The 25819-nt window shown below is 36.8% G+C and overlaps 1 protein-coding gene across 1 annotated transcript in view; it reads left to right on the plus strand.

Moving 5' to 3' along the window:
- The window catches only part of MACROD2 (mono-ADP ribosylhydrolase 2), a 1879699-nt gene that overhangs the window by 1077433 nt on the left and 776447 nt on the right, over positions 1-25819 (plus strand). The gene's annotated exons all lie outside the window — the stretch shown is intronic.

Here is a 25819-nt window from a genome sequence, read left to right on the forward strand (position 1 = left end):
CACCCTATCATTTGTTCTAGGGAATCGAACAGCCCTACTGTAGAAAAGGAACATAAGTCTTTAGTCAGTCTACAGGTAAACTAATGTCCCATATGTGGGAGGGAGTGCATATAGTAATAATGACTACATTTGGGGACTTCGGCTCTGTGTCAATCAATATACTTTAATAATTATTTCTAATCTCAAGGATCCCATGAATAAAGTATTAATATGACAAACTTTATAGATGTTTCTCAAAATTTCATCCAATATCATCATTTGGTGGATGGAAAAGTTGGAATTATAACATTAAGACAAAGACCCCTCCACCCAATAGCTTTTATGCTATTTTCAACACACACGATGGCATGATTCAGGTGGGTGAATGTCATCAGAAGCAGTGACAGTGAATTTTTTTTGGGAAAAAGACTATTCTATTGTTAAAGTATGATCCAAGTCAGCCCCAAAGTTAAATCAAATGTAGAACTTCAGGTACTTCAATTTCTTTTAGGATAATGTAGTCAGAAGAGATCATAATCCATTTTAAAGAATTGGTCAACTTCATTTTTTTTTTTAATATATTTTATTGATTTTTCACATAGATGAAGAGAGAGGGATAGAAAGTTAGAAACATCGATGAGAGAGAATCATCGATCAGCTGCCTCTTGCACACCCCCCACTGGGGATGTGCCCGCAACCAAGGTACATGCCCTTGCCCGGAATTGAACCCGGGACCTTTCAGTCCGCAGGCCGACGCTCTATCCACTGAGCCAAACCGGTCCCGGCTCAACTTCATTTTATTACTTTCTGGGAATTAAGTAAATTGAAGGGAAATGTCTCAGTACTGTACTGCTGCATAACAAATCACCCCCAAACTAGGTGGAGTAAACCAATAACTACTTTATCAGGCTTGCAGCTTCTGTGTGACAGAAATTCAAATGGCTTGTCTCTGCTTCATAATGTATGGGTCCTGGTTGGGAAAGACTTGAGTGATTGGGAACTGGAATCATCTGGAGACTTCTTCACCCACATGTCTGGTGCCTGGCATGGGACAATGCACAGGATGAGTTGAGCTGGAACCGTCTGTTAGAGTGCCTATGCATGTGCCTTTGGTTTCTCCCAGAATTGCACTGAGCATTCTATCTAGAACTAGAAGGAGCATCCAGAGAACAAATATACCAAGAGGCCATGGCAAAACCTAAAAGGCTTCTTCTCACCTTCAGTTCAAAGTTCCATTGCATTACTTCAACACATTTTATTGGTCATAAGGCAGTCACTATAGCCATCTGAGGTTCACTGGGAGGGGATTTATACTCCAGTTTTCAGTGATGGAGTGGCAGGATCACAATTGTGGAAAAGCATGCAGGATGAAAGATATTGTTGTAGCTATATTGGATAACACTGCCTGCCACAGGGAATGAGTCAACTTTGTGTTATTTCTTGCTGGGCAGTAAAGCAATTTGGAGGAAAATAGTCCCCCAGCAGGTTTAATAAGAGGATACTTCTTTGGTCTGCCTGTGTATGTGTGTAATGAAAGCAAGAATAAGATTTATTTTGCTACATAGCAAATCTTTGGTTCTTAAAAAAAAAAGACACTTCAAATGATATGGTTTAGATATGAATATTTTTAAATTCATTGGTTCATTTCCAAGTAGAAATGATTAGAAGAACAAGTATTAACCCTAAATTTGCTGTACCTTGTGAAATGTGGAATATCAAATAAATATGAGTAGGGAAGTAATCTACCAGTTACAATTATCCATTACTCATCTTCTTTGGAAATCTGAGATAGGAACAGTGACATACATGGAACTAATGCATAATATATTGTCATACTCTTGTTTTACTAAAATAAATTAGACATAGAATGAAATGCAAAAATTTTAAGTATATTATTTGGTGATTTTTAACCATGTATAGACACAAATCAATATGGAAAATGTTTCCAGCACATCAGAAACTTCCCTTGTGCCTAATCCAATGAATTCCCATCTCTCAAAGGCAAATGCTATTCTGATTTCTCTCGCTATATATTAACTTTATCTGTTCTACTTATTTACTTATTTATTTTATCTTTATTGTTAATAGTATTACGGATGTTCCCATTTTTTCTTCATTGACACCTTCTATCCTGCACCCTCCCCACACCCCAGGCCTTCACTACACTATTGTCTGTGTCCATGGGTTATGCATGTATGTATACAAGTTCTTTGGAGATGATTTTGTCTCCTCTTGTTGCCATTTCTGGGTTTCTGGTCCTCCAACACCCAGTTCAGGATGTATGAAGCAAAAAGAAAAACCAGGGAAGACACTACCCTGTGTTTCTTTGGGTTCCAAGAGCTGCCTTCTTTCTTCCCCTTTTTAAAGTCTTCTTATCTATAGTAATAAAAGGGTAATATGGTAATTAGACCTGACATTTTCCAGATGTCTTTTGGATGTCCTTCAGGACAAAGCCATGGTGGTGGGGGCTGAGGCAGAGGCAGTTAGGGGCAATCAGGCAGGCAGGCAGAAGTGGTTAGGAGTGATCAGGCAGGCAGATGAACAGTTATGGGCAATTGGGTCAGCAGGGGAAAACAGGGGTGATCAGGTTGGCAGGGGAGAGCAGTTAGAGATGATTAGGCAGGCAGGCAGAGGGTTTAGGGGTAATCAGGCAGGCAGGAAGGTGAAAGGTTAGGAGTCAGCAGTCCTGGATTGTGAGAGGGATGTCTGACTGCTGGTTTACTGGGCCTAAACTTGCAGTTGCACATCCCCCCTGGGGGAGGGGGCTGGATTGAAGAGGGTTTAGGCTGGGCTGGAACCCCCCCCCCAACCCTTGTGCATGAATTTTGTGCACTGTGCTTCTAATTTTTTATATAATTGTCCAGGGTTTTTGCTACACTTATCAAGAGTAGTTAGGAGAAGTCCATCTGCTCAATTTTGATTCAGAACTGGGTCATTTTTTTAATGCATATTTTAATGCTAGGTCTTGGTGGATCACTAAAATAAGGAAAGATTAAAATAATCTTTTCTACATACTAAGCTACATGATAAGTTTTTAATGGTGAATAATTATCAATCTCTTTGAATAGTCTTGAAGTCTTTGAAAGTCCAGTCTTTTTATTTTATAAGATAAGCTATGTCCAGGTTTGGAGGAGAGACAGAAAAGTGTGCTCAAATCCCTCACTTCAGCAAGTGTATGGAGAAACCATTACAGCAAGTGTATGTCTGTGCATGAGGCTGACTGTACATGCATATGTATAAATATACATGAAATCTCTGAATTTTACATACCAGAAAAGGCAAAGAAAATTATTGCCAAAACAAATAGAATCTGAAAGTCTTCCTGGAAGGATATGGGAAGGATTTTCTTCATTTCCTAAGAAGATGGTAACTGGTGCCAAAAAGTGTTCTTTTTTTTTTTTTAATATATTTTATTGATAGAGAGTTAGAAACATTGATGAGAGAAAAATATCGATCAGCTGCCTTCTGCACATCTCCTACTGGGGTTATGTCTGCAACCAAGGTACATGCCCTTGACTGGATTTGAGCCTGGGACCCTTCAGTCTGCAGGCCTACACTCTAGCCACTGAGCCAAACCGGTTAGGGCCCAAAGAGTGTTTGACCCACAGTGTTCTCATGCAAAGATGAATCTCCATGAAGTTTATTTGTAAAACAAAACATTATTCTCTATATGGTGAGTCCTTGCGATTATATTTCTACTGAAAGCCCTGTGATCAGCTCAAAAATAAACAAACAAAACAAAACAAAAAACACATCTAACTACTTCAGATCTCCAGATGGAGAATGGATACTAATGATTCCATGTACCACTCTAGGCTGTCAACCTCTGCTTACTATTTATTATCTTCAAAGACATTGTGAGTGCTTGGAGAATTGACTAGGTTGCACTGAAATATCCAAACAGATTTTGTGAATAATGGAATGGCTCTCAGACCTTAGGTTCACAGTCAGTTCTGTATGGAAAGTAGTTCTCCTTTCTGTGTGTTTTGTTCAGTTACTGGTAGGAAATGCAGTCACAGAAAGTCTGTCCTATGGGAACTTGGTGAAAAAACTCTGAGCCTTCCAGTTGCACTATAAGCAGCCCCTAGACAGGTCTCATGGTGTGACAAACTCCATTTTCCCACTGCCGATATTGATATTGTTTATTTAACCATTTTGGCTATTCAGGTAGTCATTTACAAATATATATTAACTGTCATGTGTTTGAATTTTCTGGCACGTCCCAACACCATGTCTTGCATGTGTGTGGATGTCTCTGTGTGTATTTAAAGTGTATAATGCAATGATTTCAGTATGTTTACAGAGTGTACAATCATCACTGCTGCTATCTAATCCCAGAACATTTTCATTACCTTAAAAAAGAACCCCATACTCACTAATAATCATTATACATTCCCAACCCACTCTCATCTTTGGCAACCGCTAATCTATTTTCTGTCTCTATGGATTTGTCTATTCTAGACATTTCATGTAAATGGAATCATACAATGTGTGGCCCTCTGAGACGGGCTTCTTTCATTCAGCACAATGTTTTCAAGGTTTATTCATGTTGTAGCATCTATCAGTATTTTACTCCTTATTATGGCTGAATAATATTCCATGGAGTAAAATACTGATAGATGCTACAACATGAATACAATTGGTGACTAATTCATCAGTTAATAGACATTTGGATAGTTTCCATTTTGTGGCTATTATAAATAATATTGCCATGCACATTTGTGTATAAGTTTTTGTGTAGTCATATGTTTTCAGTTATTTGGGATAGGAATTTAAGAGTAGAATTTCTGGTCGAAACCGGTTTGCCTCAGTGGATAGAGCATCGGTTTCTGGACTGAAAGGTCCCGGGTTCGATTCCGGTCAAGGGCATGTACCTTGGTTGCGGGCACATCCCCAGTAGGGGGTGTGCAAGAGGCAGCTGATTGATGATTCTCTCTCATTGATGTTTCTAACTCTCTATTCCTCTCTCTTTCTCTCTGTAAAAAAAATCAATAAAATATATATATTTTTAAAAAGAGTAGAATTTCTGGATCTTGTGTTAACTCTGTGTTTCACATTTTGAGGAACCATTCATTTTTCAAAATGGCATTTACATTCCCACCATAAATATGATGATTCCAATTTCTCCAACTACTAACAATTGTAATTGCCTGTCTTTATTATAGTCATCCTACTGGGTATGAAGTGATATCTCAATATGGTTTTGATTTTCACTTCCTTAATATATAAGAAAATAGAATATATTTTTATGTACTTATTGGCCATTTATAAACTGTCTTTCCAGCCATTTTGAAATATCTTCCTTGACTTCTCTTTGAATAAATTCAAAGTCTTAGCTTAGCTTTTCTTCTTAACTTTGGCCGGCTTGTTCTTTGATTTAACTCAGAAGCATGCTTTCTTTAAATTATCTTTTTGCTCACCATTAGTGTACACACATCCTAATCTTATAATAGAAATCATTTCAATCAATGCCTCAATTAATGTCATTCATGTTCTGTTGACATGTAATTCGAAATGACCTCTTCCTACTACAGTTTTATTCAAAATGTGCTTACCTCTGTGGCTCTTTGCTGTACCATATCTAACTAGAGATTGGGTAAGACAAGTTTTGCTTTAAATTATCTACATGGAGCCCTAACCAGTTTGGCTCAGTAGATAGAGTGTTGACCTGAGGACTGGGGGGGTCCCAGGTTCAGTTCTGGTCAAACCTTGATTGTGGGCACATAAAGACGGGGTGTGCAGGAGGCAGCTGATTGATGTTTTTCTTGCATGATGTTTCTAACTCCTATACCTTTCCCTTCCTCTATGTAAAAAATCAATAAAATATATTTTAAAAAATCATCAACATGGAAACATTTAAAACTATAGATTGTCAATGTGTGTGTGACAACAAGGCCTGGCAGAAGTTGCACAGGCCAACAGAATAAAGTCATTAACACAAAATATAAACCAAATACCATATCTAGGGGTGAAGCTGGTATATGAAAAGCCAGTTGGCAAGATCGATGTCAGAATATTGGGTGCCAGATCAATCATCAGGTCAAAAGTATAATATTGGTAAAAGAGTTGCAACAGTTCTCAACATGTAATTTCTAGATCAGCATTATCAGGATCACCTGGAAACTTGTTAGAAACAAAATTATTGGTTCCCATTCACACCCATCCCAGACTTACTAAATCAGAAACTCTGGAAGTGTGACCCTACAACCAGAGTTTTAACAATCCCTGAGGATGATTTTGATGTGAGAACCATTGATTCAAACTTATAAGGAAGGAAAAAGGAGAAGGTGATTTGTAAATAAAGCAAAGGCCTAGGGACAACTAATGACACACAACAAGAACATGCCTGTAGCCAAAAGCCAAGTTTACACAGAGATCTTCTTGCCAAATAGTTGCCTTCAGAGGTCTCTTTTCTTCTAGTCAAGAGCTGGGACATAGACAGAGTTCACTCTGAATAGGAAAATCCAGGATAAGACAAGTTCGTAATGGCAAAGGAGGGTCAATATCTTGGCATGGGAGGAAGTGGGGTGTGTTACTAAGTAGGGAGTAGAATCCTCCAGGTCTAAGCTTCATTCATACTAGTTGGCAGAGCATGTCTTAAGGAATAAAAAAGATATCCATAAAACTAAGTAGTTGTGAGAGGGCCAATATCTCTGAGGGGCCATAGAACTCTCACTAGAAGGATGTAATAAAGGTAAATTTCTCAGAAGCTCCAAATATAACCAGCCTTGTCCTGGGAAGAAATAATGTTCTTTCTATCATAAGAAAATCCCCATTGGAACTTTATTTTCCAACGACAGGAAGGAACTTTGTTTCACCTCTGATCCTTCATGCTTTATCTGCCTCCTAGGCCAGGAGGCAGATGTGGCTCCATTCTTCTCTGGTTGTAAGACAGTGATAACTTGAGACATTTAGAGAAATGTCACCCTGGGCTTCCAAAAACTGCATGCTTTCTCATTCACAGGCTTCTAGAAGCTAAGTGTAGGCTCTACGAACATCCCATGGATCCCTAGATCACAGATAGATTCTGAGACCCTTGAAAAGGGGACAAAACTATCTTTATGCTAAATCAGTTGCATTGTGTGTTTACTATGATTGTTATTTTTCCCCCATTTAGTAAAAACACTAAAGACAAAAAATAACAAAACATATTTGGTGTAATTCTATGGAAACTTTTCTATTATTCTAGCAATAAATTATCAATAATTCTATTTGAAAGGTTAATTTTGTTGTTTTCTAGAGTCTGTATTGGACCACAGTGTCAAATACACTTTTATAGTTCATTTTTTGTAGTAGGAAGAACTAAGACTAGTCTTTCAGAATAAAACTGTTGAAATGACATCAGAACATGCTATTGATACTGTCCTCTGTGTGTTTAAAATGCTACACAGCAAAGATGCTTTGGAAAATAACCCTGCTCCTTGGTATGTTTCTGCTTGAAATATCTCGGGATAGCTAAGTTTGTAATAATATTTAGGGGAAAATAAGTAGTCCTGTTACATTAAGCAGTGTAAATAAGACATAAATCAATGCATAATAATTAGTATTTAAAAACAACTTTTCAAAGTCGCTTGGACAACAGAAAGTTAACTGAATCCATTTCATTTCTGATTAGAAGGCCTTCATGTCTCATGTGGCCCACATGTATTCCAACTCAAGATAAACAGAGCATCTCCCAAATCAAGTATAACCTGTGACACTGCCTATATATTTTCTTGTAGAGTAGATGTTAACAGATTTCTGGCCAAACTATTATACTCATAAAAAGAACTCAGTTCTCTTACTTTCAAAACTGGTCTTTTTTATTTCTCCTCTTGAAATAGAGAAGTTACTAGCAGGCTCCTAATTGTGGGTGGGCAGTAGAGAAGACCTTCCATGTGAGTCATTGGGGGCCAGAGGTTGTACAACCCTCATGTATTTAATGCAGGGAGGGCCCATGAGATGCAGCCTGGCTTTCACCTCACTGCCCACAGGATTAGGGCCAGTGTGCAGGTGTAGTGGTTTATTTTACAGCGGTCATGCTGCTTTTACAGTGTTCTTCATAATAAAAGTGAGGCGGCTTTCTTATTTAAAAAAGTAATAATAAAATAAAATAAACAAGTCTTCAAGTTTGAACTATTCCCTTCTGGACAATGTGTAATCCATTTTTTATTGAAAGTGTATACTATTTATAAAACTGTGGCCTAAAATAGGGCCTGGCATGGAACAATGTTGTCACCAGTTCTAAAAAAAGCACTATGAATAGCTAGAATGTTGACAATGGATATGTCTTGAGTTATGAAAATACTGAATATATTTCTTTTATTCATTTTTTCTATGTGTTTTGTGTGTGAGTATCTTTGGTACCATATCCTGTTTTTCATGTTAAAAAAATAACATGAAAAAGTGACAATCTTATTAATTATTAAGATTCAGTTAGCTACATGAGGAATATAGTCCTTGTTTAAAAGCATATTCAATCAGCAATTACATTTCTATTCTTTTTCTTATTAGAGGTACCCAGCCAAAGGATTGTTTATTTTAATTAAAAATTAAAATATGATGAAAATACACAGTTAAAAATTATTTGCAGTTCTAACATCACTATTTAGTACTCCATTTTTACATCCTTTTAATTTCAAGTAACCTAAAATGTTTTCAAAAGTTTTCTTCACTTTTCAAAATTGTGCTTCTTAAGATGATTTTTATAAATGAAATCCAAAATTAAGGTGCTGTTTTGAAAGTATTTTAAAGTCATTATTGAAAATTATATTATGTTTATGTTATCTTATACGGCTATAGGAGTATTATAACAAAAATACAAAAGTTTATATTAAATGAATTCAAATCCACTGACAGATGGCTATTACTAAGTTTAGTCTAGACAACAAAATAATTTACATATAGTAAGAATAGTTGGTGGAAATGAATCATATGTGATCCATGTAGACGTTAGAAAAAGATGTCTAATGAAGGGGGAAAGATAGAAATTCTTTTTAAAAAAAAATATATTTTATTGATTTTTTACAGAGAGGAAGGGAGAGAGATAGAGAGCTAGAAATGTCGATGAGAGAGAAACATCAACCGGCTGCCTTCCTGCACACCCCCTACTGGGGATGTGCCCACAACCAATGTACATGCCCCTGACCAGAATCGAACCTGGGATCTTTCAGTCCGCAGACTGACGCTCTACCACTGAGCCAAACTGGTTTTGGCAAGATAGAAATTCTTGGAAGTGAAAATAAGAACAAGTTTCAAAAGAAGAAGATCATCTGGAAAGGAAAGCTGCAATGGACTTACTGATCCAGAGAGTAAGTCAGGGAAATGCTCTACCATGTACAGCAGATAAAATATTTAAGATAAAATGAGACACTTGAAATTTATTCCCAGAAATATAAAACCCACCTATTAGGAGTTATAGAAAGAACAGAGAAAATGAAGGAGCAGTAGAAACTTCATAACTAAAACAGAACATAAAAGTTTTGTCCTGAAAGAATGTGGAATTCAGAATTCCAAGGATAAATAGGAAGTTCCCAAAACTTCCAGAGAGGAAAGGAAATCAGCTTACTTGTAGACATATAAAAATCACAGGCTTTTCCCCATGAGGTGCATGAAACAAAATCTTAAGAATTTTGAGAGCTGAAACCGGTTTGGCTCAGTGGTAGAGCATTGGTCTGAGATTGAAAAGTCCCAGGTTCAATTCCGGGCAAGAGCATGTACATTGGTTGCGGGCACATCCCCAGTAGGGGGTGTGCAAGAGGCAGCTGGTTGATGTTTCTCTCTCAGGGACCTTTCTAACTCTCTCTCCCTCTTCCTTCCTCTCTGTAAAAAATCAATAAAATATATTTAAAAAAAGAGAATTTTTAGATAAAAATGAATATAAATCTAGATCCATATACTCTGTAAAACTAACATTCAGAAATGAGAGCAAAGCATTCGAAAATCTGGTGATTAGAAAATTCCCAGCTACATGCCATCTCTGAAAGAATTACTAAAGAAAATATTGAGGGGTGAGGGGGAGGGAATTAAATAAATGAGGTTAAGGAAGTGAGGACCAGGGATCCAAGAAGTACTGGAAGCAAAGAAGCTAGTAAAATACCAATTCTGACATAATTTCTTAAAACGCATAGTTATGACCTTTGAGAGTGTAATGATGAAATATAATTAAATATAAAAAAAACTTACTGTTATCCCTTTTGTGTACATTGTGATTGTATTTACCTAATGGCAGTCAAGTCAGAATTCATCACCTACTACATGTTAGCTACTCTGCTTGATATAATACTTTTACGAAATTACATACTTAACTCCTCATGAGAAGTAGATTTTATTCTGTTGTTGCAGAAGAGGGAAATAATTTGCCTAAGTTTACCAGTTGGTGAGTGAGGTTTTCAACTGGAATATGAAGGCTTGTTTTTCCTGCCTTTTTCCTGATATCATGCTTTCTAATTATAATTATACATTTTGGTGACCACCTTTCTCTAATATCTTCAGACATTGCTCCATAATATAAACATTTTTCTACTCAGACTAAATCTGCCCATTCTTTTACTCTTATTTCTCTCACTGTTGTGCCTCCTTAGCCATCTTATCATATAATTTCAGCCACAGCCCCATTTCTGATTAGAAATGGGAATTTTTTATGTATTGACCTCCACAATAGTATATTACTACAAAATCCATCAACAGATGTTATTTATTTACAGGTGTTTTTTTTTTTTTTAAATCAGATATTCATGATTCAACTGTGGATTCTCTCATGCAAACATTTCATTTTTTGGCAGCTGAATTACTATGAAAAGGTCTCTTGCTTTTCTGTGAGTGGTTTTGCATTAATGGTTTCCGCTAAACAATCTTGTCAAGGCACATGTTGGCCTCTTTGAGTGTCAGTCTCACAGTGAATTATGTTTGAGATGGTCGGTGATCTATTCTCTTCCCCTCAGTGATTCCAAGGCAGGACCCAAATAGGCAAGGAAGGAGAAAAGTTAAAAAAAAATAGATAAAAGGTTGTTTTGATACATAAAAATTAGTTACCTTTAACTGTATATTTTTTGTTTGTTTCTCTCACTAATTCTTCTCTTCTTGACTATTTTATGTTAATGATTAATTTTCAAAAGATTTAAGAAGCACTACATTAATTCTGTAATTTAGACCTCAATTACTGTTCTAATGTTTCTATTTATGTTATTCTTTTAGTCACCCGGAATTAAGTGGCATTGAATGAATTTTGATTCTCCCCTCTGTCTTCTCCCACCCACCTTGAAACCATCATTAAAATTGTCAGTTTATCTCCATGTTTCTGGAATTACCTCCCTCCCTTTTTATTTCTGCCAAACTGGGTTTAATATTAGCTGATCTCCTTTAGTGGCTTTAGTAACTTCTAACTAATCATGTAAAGAAACAAGTGCAAGGAACTAAAATCATTGTCATGATTTCTCTTGAGAATTCATGATCTCAAAGGATCCCTTTTGTTTTATTCTGTGATGTCTTGTAGAATTAAAAAGTTATTCCCACCATTTTCTTCTCTACCAGAATCCATTGCAAACTGCTTACAAAGCCCCACCCTATTCTCAAGGGGTTAGTGAGAAGAAATGACCTGATCACCATCTCACGGAAGAGGAAGGAGAAATTAATATAAATTCTAAAGACTGAGCAATAGACAAAGACTGCATTTAGTTAAGATTGCTACTTTGTATAAAAATGCCTTCAGTCACATAAAAGTTGAAGCAGAGAAATACCATTTCTTGAAAAGTCTAATACATCTGGTTTTCCCTATACAGTTGAAGAAGATCTACTGCTTTTTCAGCCTTAAGGACCAGATAAAGTAGTTGATGGTGTCCATTTATCATTAAAAAAGGAAATATTTATATTTAAATATTAAAATATTAGGGCCGTAGTGTAACAGTTCTCAAATTGTGATCTGAGGATCTCTTTTAGGGGTTGGTGAGGGCAACGCCATGTTCATAACAACATGTAAAGGTTATTTGCCTCTCTCTCTCTCTCTCTCTCTCTCTCTCTCTCTCTCTCTCTCTCTCTCCATCTTATACAGAATTCTTTTCCATAGGCTACATGACATGTGATAACATCATTTTCCTGATCGTTAATGGTACATTGTTTGTGTTTTCTTGTGTGATTGATATGACCCACCAAAACAAAAGTTCTTTGGTTCCTCAGTTATTTTTAAGTGTAAAGATGTTCATAAACACAACATTTTGAAAACAATTCCTACTATGTATGGGAAGCAAATTATCTCTGAGAGGTAGGAGGGAATGTAGACTGATCTCCTAGGATCCGGCAACATAAAGGAACTTGTCCATCTCATGCTAAAGCAAACACTCATTATATTATAGAAACATGAAGTGAAATTGTACTCCTTAAAAAGTATTCTGTGATTCTTACTCCTCCTCACCCTCTGTTTGTATTGAATTCGTGTAAGTAAATTCATGAAAAATATAACCTCGCAGAATATAAATTTCCACAAATCTTTCTTTTAGAATATAATTCTCAAAATAATCTGTCATTGTTTCTGTTTTCTAAATGTAAGTGTTCCTTTGGAAAATTAGGTGTAGAACTTAATGTGGATGTGTAAACCATGGGAATAGAACCCAAATGATACGACAGGTATAAATGTATGAACTAGCTGTAGTCCAGAATTGTCCTATCAATATACTGGTCTCAGAGAAAAATTAAACCTGGTTTATTTTGATGGAAAGGTAGGTTCATTCTACTCAAATGTCATTTTTAAAAAATGTGAACAGTGATCCCATTAATTTTTGGAGAAGGTATGTAGAGAATCTGTCATTTTCCATTTCATGATTTGAGAGCCAAAACCAATCTCTAGAACAAAGCAAATGTATTCTAAAATGAGCTATATGCAGATGAGAGGAATGACACATTTCTAAAATGCATTTATTATCTCTTGCCAAAAGAAAAAAAGGACAAAGGAAGCTTTTATTTAAAAGTATGATGGTGTTATAGAGTGTGTGTGTGTGTGTGTGTGTGTGTGTGTGTGTGTGTGTGTGTGTTTAATAATCTATGATGCAGTTATTAGGAAATCTTTAATCAGATTTTGCTAACAGATTCTCAGTTCTATTGAAATTTTCTTTTGAATTACCTAAAATAGATCTGCATTCCACTGCTTACCCAGTCTGGACTGTCTAATCTACCTCATTGATTTCTCTACCCAGTGTATAATCTCTGATTAGATTAATTTTATTGAGCCAATTTTTATTTAATTACCCAAAAATTCACTAATTATGCATTAAACAACTGATCCCATAGATTTCTGGGCTTTGTGGGTGACTCAAACATAGATTTGTCATGTTCCCTATAGCAGAAGTATAGTGTCTCTACATGGAAACAGGAAACACAGTCATAATTTCACAAAACTAGAAAGAATCATAGAATCACGTGACATATATAGTCATATTTGATTCCCTCCCATGATGAAATGCCCTGCCTCCTCAGGCAGAAAATTGCATTATTGGTGATCTCTGATTCTCAGAATCTTCTTAGTTGTGTATACAGAAATGTTGATATTAATAGCCATATACAAGGTCAAACATAAGTGGTACTGGACACCAAAAGAAGATGAATGAGTTCAAAATGAATTTATGTATTGGGGTTCAGGGATCATATCTTAAAAAAAGGCAAATTCTCTTTGGGATTCATGGAATGAGAAGGAGTTTGAGAAGCAAACACAGAGAGACTCTCTTGACCCCAGGAAAGGCCAGAAGACAGACAAAAACAAGACTTATTTGGTGTGAGTGAGTGGAGCAATCGCCCTATGTACATGGCACATAGTGGATTCTCAGTAAATATTGATTGAATAAAGGACAAAATTAATGACTGGGCAAATGACTGCAGAAGAGTCTGTCTCATCCAGACTTGATGTGAGGAGGAATCTAAAAAGGAAGGCTGATGACACACAAGCACAAGGAACCTCAGCATCAGCCTGCATGTATGCTTCAACATTGACCCCTCTGCACACTTCAGTCTCAGCCTGGATTCTGCATTTATAGAATTAGCATTGCAGTGGGAACTAGCATTTGCTTATTTTTACCCACGACTTAGGACTTTAAAGCAGACTTTCCCCTTACGTCTTAATAAAGTACTGGTTTTGCATCACTCTGAAAAGGCTGCAGATTGCTGCCATCCCTTACACTGGAACAAAGACTTTATTATTATCTTCTTTGAAAAAGTCATATTGTCTATCTGGACCTCCAGCTCCTCTCACCCCTGCTACTGAAGTGTCAGAAATGCCATGGATTTGACTCACTTCCTTCTAGGATGTGTCCTCTTTGGGTTCATTCTAAAACGATGTGAAATGTTGGAACTTTGCAGATAACTTCAGCTTCCCACAGTCTCTCTGAGACCCCTCTCTGTTGGAAATAACACTACTGTAATGCAAGTACTCCCAACACCCCATGAAATCTAGAAGATTCTTAATTGGCTGACCACAGGATATCTCCTTTACACAAATTTCAATCTGTGGTAATGAAAATGGACCCTGAAACCGGAAGTAGCCCCGTTTAAGGACTGACCTTAAATAGATTGCTGGCAGAAGGAGAGCTAATAAACAATTAAAGATGAGCCTTACCCCTTCCTTAAAAAAACAAACAAACAAACAAAAAAAAACTTAGAGGATAACATCTTGGTAGAATAGTTCAAATAATATTTGGTAACATAAATCTCACAACTCTGAAGCCAAAGAAGCATGAAACATATTATCAGTGCATGTTGTCCAAAAATGTGGTGGCATTATCACATTCTCACTTAAAAATGGGATCAAACCTCAAACTGACGGGGTGTATTCATTCAAGGTTTAACAGTGTAGTCTCTGTGCCTTTATCTCATGCAAAATGCAATTGTTGTTTAGCTACTGTATATTTAATCTTAGACATAGACACCTCTTTTCAAGGACTTATAGCATCAGGAGGGTAAGGGAAGTAAACGCAAAGCTCTCCATAACCGAAAACAATGTGGGGGGGGGGGGCGGGGAAAGGAAGAAAAACAATGTCAACTCACAGACTCAAAGGAAAATGGACTAGAAAACAACACTGTAAGTGCTAGTTTATTCTAAACTCATACAAAGAGTTGAATGACTGTAGTCATGGAAAGAAATCCATCATGCAGCCGAAGAAACGCATGATAGAATAATCCAAACTTAGAAGCATGCTGCAGGGCACTAGTTGAAATACATTCTAACTGATGTCTGCTACAGATTGAAAAGGAACAGCTTATGGACAATTGATTGTTTCTTGAACTATAATAAAAACAAGCTTTGAAAACGTGTATATGAAAACACTGACCTATATGGGGAGAAAAGGCAGCATTTACTTTGTAATGCTATCAGGTGGTAATTCAATTTCCCGTTAACTGAACTTCAAGTATTCTGTTTCAGGTCATGGATTGGTGGTGCTTATCATATAAATTGGCCAATAAGGTTTACAAATAATACCTTTAGTGCTCGGATCTGTGGTTGTAGCTTTAGAAAAGAAAGTCAATTTAATTCCATGCATTGGTTTCCTCCTTAAAATTCATGCAATTTGAATATGATTGACAGGGCACTGCACCATTATGCAGTCTGTTAGATGGACCGATTATGCTTATGAATACAAGAGTGGGGAGAATGAAAGCAACGTGTAATTGATTCTACACTTGGGCTGACTGTTCATTAACAGTTTGAATGTAGCACAGTTGCTTCTCAAATGAAAAATGATGAGAGCAACCTATATATGTGCTCTCTCATTTGTTTTAAAATTCATTATGCTAATATTTTTTTGCAGAATGTTTTCGTGCATTTGTTTTGCCAAGGGTAATTCTGATTGAATCTTTGTAAATAATTCTAGTGCTTTCAATTATTTGACAGTCCAATCACGTATTTTTTAATTTACAGTTTTGGAAATGAAAGTGGGTTTTTCTGCCAACCCCTTTTAAAGAAAACCTTCTATCCTACCCTCCTCTTCTATATAGTTCAGACTAATTTCCCAGGGTAAAATGAGGTAGGGGAGTGTGAGCTGGTGGTTATAGCTTCAAAACAAAAGAGCTGATTTATAGACCAATTGGTTTCAGAAATAGATGAGCAAAACCAAGTTCTATTTGTCTGGCCACACTTTAATCTGATAATGCACAAAAGGGCCTGCCATCTCATTTTCCATATTTCTTCAAAGGGTTGCATTTGAAATGTTGAGTCAAGGTACTAATTTCATTGCTGTTTCCTCTGCTTTCCTCGGTTGTGGTAAGAAAGGTCTTCAAACACATGAAGGATGCTTTTTCCTGTTTTGAATGTGGATCTGGACACAGCATTATAGAAATAGCACTACTTTTCTTGCTCACAGGGAGATATGATGCTGATTCTAAAAGGCTCTCCCTGCCCTTTTCTTTGCCCACATGTTCCTGCCATATTTTAAGTCAGAAGAAGCAACAAAACTACTGTTGGGCTAGGCAATTCCATTTGGGAGCTACAAATCTGTGATCTCTAAATTAGATTGTATTTGTAAATAATACATGTATTAATCCCATACTTTAATTTTTCTTTCACTCTGATTTTTTTATTAAATCGACAGTTTACTTATCCAGGTAATGTGTCTGATAACTTAGTACTGGGAATAGATGTGGTTTTTTGTGTGTGTGTTTTTTGTTTTTTGTTTTCTTATGATGAGAACTTTTAAAATTTACTCACTTCGCAACATTCAAATATGAAATACAGTATTATCTTATATAATAAAAGGCTAATATGCAAATGGACTGAACAGCAGAATGACTGGTAACTATGACATGTACTGACCACCAGGGGGCAGATGCTCAATGCAAGAGCTGCCCCCTGATGGTCAGTGCACTCCTAAGGGAGTAAGCCTAAGCTGTCAGTCAGATATCTCTTGAAGGTTCCCAGACTGCTGGAGGAAGCAGGCTGGACTGAGGGAGCCCCCACCCAAGTGCATAAATTGAGTACACCAAGCCTCTAATTAACTATAGCCACCAGAACATATTTATTTTATAACTGGAAGTCTATACTTTTTAATCACCTTCATCCAATGCTGTCACCACCTACTACCAACGTTGCCTCTGGCAACAACCAGTTTGTTCTCTGTATTTTTGAGCTTATTCTTTTGTTGTTGTTGTTGTTGTTGTTTTAGATTCCACATGTAAGTGAAATCATACAGAATTTGTCTCTTTGTGTCTGACTTGACATAATGTCCTCGGGGTCTACCCATGTTGTTGAAAATGACAGGATTCCCTGTGCGAGAGGCAACCAAACAATGTGTCCCTCTCACATTGATGTTTTTCTTTCTCTCTCTGTCTTTCTCTGTCCCTTCCAATTTGTCTAAAAATTCAATAGAAAAATATCCTTGGGTGAGGATGAACAAAAACAAACAAACAAACAAAAAAACCACCACAGTTTAAAAATTATTTTCTTGCCTCCTTTGTCAAATATTAATTGAGCATAATGGCTTGGGTCAATTTTTGGATTCTCTATTCTGTTCCATTGGTCTATATGTCTGCTTTTGTGCCAGTACCAGGCAGTTTTGAGAAAGGTGGCATTGTCACATAGCTTGATATCTGGTACTATGATCTCTCCAACTTTGTTCTTCTTTCTCAGGATTTCTGTGGCTATCAGGAGTCTTTTTTTATTCCAAATGAAATTTTGGAGAGTTTGTTCCAAGTCTGTGAAGTATGCTGTTGGTATTTTAATAGGTATTGCATTGAATCTATAAATTGCTTTGAGTAGTATGGACATTTTAATGATGTTGATTCTGCCAATCCATAAACCCAATATGTTCTTCCATTTGTTTATGTCTTCCCATAGCTCTTTTTTTCAATGTTTTGTAATTTTATGAGTACAGGTCTTTTATGTCCTTAGTTAAGTTTATTCCTAAGTATCTTAATTTTTTTGTTGTAATGATAGATGGTATTGTTTTCTTAGTTTCTCTTTCTGTGAATTCATTATTGGTGCATACATATATAAAAAATTGGCAAAGGACCTAAATAGACACCTTTTGAAAGAGAACATACAGAAGGCTAAGAGACATATGAAAACATGTTCAAAGTCACTAATAATCTGAGAGATGCAAATCAAAACACCAGTGATGTAATATCTCCTTCTCACAATTGTCAGAATGGCTATACCAACAAATCAACAAACAACAAGTGCTGGTAAGGATATAGAGAAAAAGGAAACTTTATGAACTGCTGGTGGGAATTCAGACTGGTGCAGCCACTGTGGAAAACAGTATAGAGTTGTCTCAAAAGTTAAAAGTGGAATTCCCATTTGATGCAGTGATCCCACTTTTAAGACTATATCCCAAGAAACCAGAAACATCAATCAGAAAGGATATATGTACCCCTATGTTCAGAGCAGCATAATTTCCAATAGCTAAGGTTTGGAAACAGCCTAAGTGCCCATCAACAGATGAGTGGATTACAAAACAGTGGTATATCTACACAATGAAACACTATGCTACTGTAAAAAAGAAGGAACTCTTTTTTTATACAATGTTATATTATTTTTTTCTTTATTGATTTAGGTACTACATATGAGTCTTTAACCCCTCCCCATTGCCTCCTACCCCCTTCTCATGCCCTCACCCCTCCCTAGTGTCTATGTCCATTGGTTATGCTTATATGCATGCATACAAGTCCTTTGGTTGATCTCTCCCTCTTTCTCCCACTTTCCCCTGCCTTCCCTCTGAGGTTTGACTATCTGATTGAACTCTTCTTACCATTTGCAACAACATGGATGAAAACTGGAGAGAATTACACTAAGCCAAATAAGCTAGTCAGAGAAATATAAATATTACATGATCTCACTCATTTGTAGAATATAACAAACAACATAAACTGTTGAACAAAAGTATATCCATCCACATAGAAGCATCGAACAGACTGTCTAACCTTAGAGGGAAGGCAGGGGAAGGAAGGGTAAGAGATCAACCAAAGGACTTATATGCATGCATACAAGCATAACCAATGGACATAGACAGTAGGGGGCTGAGGAGAGATCAGTGGGGGAAAAGGAAGACTTATGTAATACTTTAAACAATAAAGAATTTAAATAATAATTATTTTCTACTTCTTCCATCAATGGAATCTCTGTGTCTCCACTGGAAATGGATGGAATTGTGTGATAGTCACAAGTTATAGGGATAGTGATGGTGATACTGTGTGGCTTCCAAGGCTGAATATAAAGGGTGGAACAGCTTCTGCCTCTGGATATGCTCTTGGATCTCTGAACTCTCATGTAAGCAGACTGACTGCTCTGAGGAGCCCCATCCTGTGAGGAACCTGAAACTGTTGTGGAGTGAACACAAGTGAACGACCACTGGAGTCCAGACCAAATTAAAATTTAGGGAGCCTTTATTAGCTTTCCAGCTAGCTCCTGCTCTGCCTGCTCTGCAGGGAGACCAGAGAGTAGCTCTGACCCTTTGTGCGGGACCACTTTTAAGCACATTAACCACATCCTGTTTTTGCAGAACAAATAACCCAAGACAAAACAGTTTTTCCTAAGCAATGTCAGGATCATGCCATTGACGACCATGTTATTCACAAGGTCATCCTGTTCTTCAGAAAGCTGACAGTGATCTATGAAAGAATGCCTATGTGCTGGGAAGGGGCCATGAGACCCTATCTCAAGGCCTGGCCCGGTGTCAGCATGGACAACTCTATCTGGGGCTTAGTCCACGGCCTCTCTGGAATGGGCAAGGCCAAGTCAACTAGGAGGAAGCATGCTTCAAAAATTCCCACTCTCTAACAAAACTAGTTCACATGAGTGTCCCTGAGGTTACATGAAGAGGGAGAGATGCCTTCCCAGCCTTCCCCTTTTCCACTACCAGCCATGGACTAACTGCAAAAATATGAGTGACCCTGTGCCAGACCCCAACCTGAGCCTTTTCAGAATTTCTGGCCCAGAGAAACCATAAAAAATAAGTTTGTTATTGTCACTATGTTCGGGGTGATATTTTGCAAAATAATAGCTAACTAGACTCTGCATGTATACAAAGTATGAGGATAAGTAATGGAATTTATTATAAACATATCAAAATTTATACATACAAATTTGTGCCATTTCCTTCAATAAGTAGTCACCTTGGGAAATGTTTATTCATGACCATATTGTCATTATGATTTATGTCTTCCCACATTGATCTTTGACTTTGGGCATATTATTGTGCCTCTCTAGCTGCCTTAAATAAAAAAAAAAAAGATTAAATATTTTCTATTCTTTTCATTTCTAAATATTATTGAATATCATTCAAAGTTCTTTGGTTATTGAGATACCAAAGAAGTATATCCTTATACTACATTTATACTTTAAGGTATGTAGAAATGTTTGCATATCAAAATTACAGTAACATTTTAAAAACAAATAATATCCATATGGGAAAAATGCTTTATTGTCCACTACTTAAACACTACTTTTATCTGAAAATATAATTGTCTTACAGAGAGATACTATTGAGAGTAGCAAAATAAAGGAAATATATACTTAGTGGAGTGATTCTGTTAAATCCCTTGGGATTATACATTTTTTTACTTAAGAATATTTTAATATGTATAGTGATATTAGAGGGCCAGTTCATGGATTCATGCACTGGTGGGGTCCCTCAGCCTGGCTTGTGGGGATCGGGCTGAAACTACCTTTCTGACATCCCCCGAGGGGTCCCAGATTGCGAGGGGGCAGTTCTTGGATGAAGTACGCCCAAATCAGGCTCTCTCCTCTGTGGTTCTAGGTGTGTCACCTAAGAAATGCAGCTGCCAATTCACTGCATCTCAGCAGCTCCTGTGTTGAGCATCTGCCTCCTGGTGGTCAGTGCACATCATAGCTACTGGTCAGAGCATTTGCCCCCTGATGATCAGTGTACATCATAGCTACCGGTCAGATGGTCTGATGGTTGAACGGTCACTTAAGCTTTTATATCCTGTATAATAAAAGGCTGATATGCAAATCCACTGAATAGAGGAACAACTGGTCACTATGACACACACTTACCACCGGGGGCAGATCCTCAACACAGGAGATATCCCCTGGTGGTCAGTGAGCTCTCACAGGGGGAGTGCCACTTAGCCAGAAGCCCTGAGCTGGGCTCATGGCTGGTGAGTACAGCGGCAGTAGCAGGATGTCCGACTGATAGCTTAGGCCTTCACGGCATTTCTAGGGATATCCGACTGATGGTTTAGGCCTGCTTCCCTCCCCACCCCCACCCCCCGACTACAAAAGAGAGTAGGCAGGGCTGAGGGACCACACTTCCACTCCCTGAGTGCACAAATTTTGTGCACTGGGCCTCTAGTATATAGATAAGATTACATTTGAAAAGCACATTAACAATTTTATTCATTCTAGGGATATGTTAATCTACAGGATACATTCTTAGAAATAGAACTATTGGAATCTATATTTGTACTCTTAAAAAAACTATATTTTTATTTGATTCAGAGAGGAAGAGAGAGAGAGAGAGAGAGAGAGAGAGAGAGAGAGAGAGAGAGACATTAATGATGAGAATCATTGATTGGCTGCCTCCTGCACACTCCCCTTTTGGGGATCAAGCCCACAATGCTGGCATGTGATCTTGACTGGAATTCAACCCAGTGCCCTTCAGTCCACAGGCTGGTGTTCTATCCACTGAGCCAAACCAGCCAAGACTATATTTGTACTTTTGATGGATATGGTTAAAATGTTATCTCTGGGGATGGGACCAATTTGCACTTCATTGATAAGCATGTTTGAAAAACTTGAACCATGATTGATACTTATCTTAAAAACAATAAACTAGACTTTTAAAAATATATATGTTGATTCTTGAAATGCATGCAGAAGAGGAATTGCATTTAAAAGCAGCAAAGTATCTTAGAGGCCCTCATTCATTTCCTTTTTAGCTCTGAAGATGAAAGTGCAAATAGAAGAGCTACTTGCCTAAGATCACACAGCTTCTTATTGAAGGATTTGGGACTTCTGACTTATTATTAGATCTTAGGTCTTACAGTCCAGTGTTCTGTCCACACTAGAACAGAGATGATAACAAAAATATAACAAGTAAACATTGAAAAGTCTCCTCTGTTATTTCTGTCTGTGTCTTCAAGATGCCTTAGATGGTGCTCAGTGGTTAGAGTTTCAGTTTGAATTCCCAGCCAAGGCCACATAGATTCCCAGCCCTGTTCGGGGTGAAAACTGAAGGCAACCAATCGATGTGTCTCTCTCATAGATGTTTCTCCCTCTCCTCTCTATCCTTTTCTTAAAAAATATCAATGGGAAAAAAATATCCACTCTCTCTCTAAAAAAAAAAAAAAAAAAATTCAATGGAAAAAAATATCATTGGGTGAGGGTTAAAAACAAAGATGCCTTAACTGCTTAGATGATACTGCTACTGTTGCTGGTGATAATTACTAATTACTATTTCTTAAGCCTCTGCATGCATCAGACATCAAATTAAACACTTATGTTTAAATTATTATATTTATACCATGAGATCCACAAATGTATGTGAAAATGCTATTGTGATTAACAATAAAATATAAGTTAACTACTACAATGCATCATTCAAGTGATAATAGCTGTTTGTCTCCAACTTGTTCTCAGTCAATGCACTTTGAAACTGTTGTTGTGAAAGAGTGGTCTATACTATTTCTGGTATTAAAAATGGATATTCACAAGGCTCACCAGCCACTTAACTATGTTTAAAGTTTCAGTCAACTGCCCAGACATCACTGTGCACTCCATCTGTCTGTCTCTCTCCATTACAAGGTCAAATGTTAATGATGAAACATAGCACAGAAAAGACCCTGGACATCACCTAAGCAGCTGATTTTTTCTGCAGATAAGAAAATCAAGGCAGGGATCAATAACAATGAAAATCAAGGCAGAGGCCAATACAATGATGACTTCATCTGGGGCATTGGATGAGTCGGGCTTAGAGCTAGAATTAGAAGGCAGGGTATGGCTGTGGTTGAGTGTCGGCTTCAGGAACCAAGAGGTCACTGTTCAATTCCCAGTGAGGGCATATACCTGGGTTGCAGGCTTGATCCTCATTGGGGGGCATGTAGGAGGCAGCCAATCAATGATTCTTTCTCATCACCAATGTTTCTACCTCTCTCTGCCTCTCCTTTCCTCTCTGAAATTAATAAAATATATTTTTTAAAAAGAGAAGGCAGGACTTCTAGCTGAATTTTATAGTAGAAAATAAAAAAGCTCCTCACTGTCGAAGAGTTGCTCACAAGTACTAGGAACAATTAAAATGATGAAGAAAATTTCCTTCTGAACCTCACACTGATTTACCTCCACTTTGTGGATCTGAGACATCATTGTGTCGGTTAACACTTACTTGATCCTGGATGTTGTAAATTTAACATAGAGCAGAAAATATATATATATTATATTTTGATGTTGAGGTAGCTCATTTATTGGCTATGCCTTCTCAGATTTTTAAATTAAATGGAGAACTAAAGAAATGCAAGGAGTAGTTTTTCATAAATTTCATTTCCTTTATGTGGACAATGGTGGCTAAGGAAAAAAGCAAGGAAAAGGGTTATGATGTTACTGTTTCCTGATCTTTTGAGAACCTCTCTGTCTTTTCTCCTCATTCATGCCCCTAAGCACTGTTTTACTTGGCTCAAGTAGATACATCTTTATGACCCCAGATAAGAAACACTTATCCTTAACCTCCTCCATCCATTAAATAAGGAAGCCAAGGTAATATACTGTTGTTTCTTATGTACTAAGTGTTTGATGTACAGATGCAATGGTTAAAGACTGAAAAAAAAACACAACAACAACAACAAAAAAAACAAAACAAAAAAATGGCCTTCACCTGCAACAATGCAATTAGGATGCCAAAATTTCTCTGGAACATTTTTTAAAGATTAATTTGTGGAAATGTAGTTCCATGAAGTGCTCTGCAAAACATGGGTTTCAGTAGTCATGTTTACTTGAGGAACAGAGTATTTTGTGTCCTCATCTGGAGACTGACAATGTGCTATACTAAATGCCCAGAGAAGCTCTGCCTAAGGGTGAGTTAGTTTACCCAGTGATTTCAAATTCAATTGACCTTTGCTCCCCTATTTTACTGAACCTTTTTGGGGGAAATGCTGTTCTGTAGAATTACGATAGCTAGACACAAAGAGCAAGTAGTCACAAAAGAAAAAATAAAGTAAAGCTAAATACAATTTTTCTTCTGCATGCAGTATAGTGTTTATTTAAAAATAAAATCTAAAGTAAAATATTCCTATAAAAATGTACTACAGCCCTAACTGATGTGGCTCAGTGGCTAGATCATCACTCTGAAGACTGAAGGGTCCCAAGTTCAATTCTGGTGAAGGGCATATACCTGGATTGCAGGCACATCCCCAGTGAGGGTGTGCAGGATGCACCTGATCTATGTTTTTCTCTCATCGTTGTTTCTGGCTCTCTGTCCCTCTCCCTTTCTCTCTGTAAAAACAAACAAACAAACAAACAAATAAATAAATAAATAAATAAATAAAATATATTTAAAAAATAAAATAAATGCTAAAAATGTGCTGCATAAAGGACTTGCATATAGGACTTGTATATGCTATTTTTACTATTATTATTATTATAAAAAAATCACTTAGTGCTTTCTTTTGTTTCTTTGATTTGTTTTTTGTTTGTGTTCATTTTTTCGATAAATACAACCTAGTATCCCTTTATCTTTTCCTTGTTAAACCCAGGTTTGCATTTGAAACAATATCTGCATGAACTCACTGGTGACATTTCTGCCTATTCCAATCACAAGATGTCACATTTAATATTACCTGATTAGGATTTAAATACTTTTTCAGAATTAAAAGTTATAGTCAACATTTTGGAGCTTTTCCCAAGCATAAATTGTTACTCTGGACATTTAGCAGTCAATCAATAAAAATATTTCCCTTCTTGATTTATTTTCTGCAATTTAAATTTCATGTGAAATTTCAAACTATTCCATTTACTCACTTTGTGTAATGTGTCCTTATTCTCATTTTTTTTTTTAAATTAAGCAGTGGTATGATTAGTCAAAGAAAATAATTTCATTTAATTTTACTATTCCAAAACTGAACTGAATTTTTCTTTTCATCAAAATTGACTAGTTGTTACAGCAATAAAATGGACTCACAATCCAGATTAATATATAAGACTGGGAAGCAAGAGTTCTAAGGCACTTTCAAATAATTTAGATTAAATTTTATTTTTTGTTTGTTTTTTTCATAATCTTTATGGACTCAATGCTAGGATAGTCCTTTTTCATTAAGATACTAATTTTAAAAGCTTATGCATGTGTACATGTTAAAAGAGTACCAAAATGGCTGTCTTTATATGCAAATAAGAAAAATCAGATTTCATGTTTTTAAATATAAACAGAGGTTGAAAAGTATAGATTGCTTTTTGAAAGTTTTAATACAGGGTGTATCTGCAGCAGGTTTACAGTTGTGCAGATGCAAAACACAGAGTTTTTATATTATTACTTACTAATTTAAAAAAAAATTAAGATATTTTAATTTTTATTTTTACAGAGAGGAAGGAAGAGAGATAGAGAGCTAGAAACGTCGATGAGAGAGAAACATCGACCAGCTGCCTCTTGCACACCTTCCACGGGATGTGCCTGCAACCAATGTACATGCCCTTGACTGGAATCGAACCCGGGACCTTTCAGTCCTCAAACCGCTGAGCCAAACCGGTTTCAGCTACTTACTAATTTTTGTATTGTTTCCCATACAAACAACTGTAAACCTACGTTTGCCCCACCCTGTACAGTTAAAAAAATTAAAAAGAAAGAAACTAGGTACTATTTTATCTCTAGGATATCTCACGTATGTGAGGATCCATAGGTTGCACTCTAAAATTGGTAAGGATGTTTTCAAATTACTCCTTTTA

Source organism: Pipistrellus kuhlii, unplaced genomic scaffold (assembly GCF_014108245.1).
Source record: "Pipistrellus kuhlii isolate mPipKuh1 unplaced genomic scaffold, mPipKuh1.p scaffold_m20_p_6, whole genome shotgun sequence".
Classification (NCBI taxonomy): domain Eukaryota; kingdom Metazoa; phylum Chordata; class Mammalia; order Chiroptera; family Vespertilionidae; genus Pipistrellus; species Pipistrellus kuhlii.